At 54.6% G+C, this 207-nt stretch overlaps 1 pseudogene; it reads right to left on the minus strand.

Moving 5' to 3' along the window:
- On the minus strand, positions 1 to 141 carry LOC118345162 (annotated as a pseudogene; the record flags this gene model as incomplete).
- Between the last annotated feature and the right edge of the window lie 66 nt (positions 142 to 207).

The raw sequence follows: 207 nt of genomic DNA on the forward strand, positions 1-207 counted from the left end.
CGTGCCCTCGGCCGAATGGCTTCGGGCGCAACTTGCGTTCAAAGACTCGATGATTCGCGGGATTCTGCAATTCACACCAAGTATCGCATTTCGCTACGTTCTTCGTCGATGCGAGAGCCGAGATATCCGTTGCCGAGAGTCGTTATGTATCATGGTAAAGATGTCACCAACAACGCGCACACCGTTTCCGGGGCGCCCGTGGTTACT

The sequence above is a fragment of the Juglans regia genome, unplaced genomic scaffold (assembly GCF_001411555.2).
Source record: "Juglans regia cultivar Chandler unplaced genomic scaffold, Walnut 2.0 Scaffold_15910, whole genome shotgun sequence".
Lineage (NCBI taxonomy): Eukaryota > Viridiplantae > Streptophyta > Magnoliopsida > Fagales > Juglandaceae > Juglans > Juglans regia.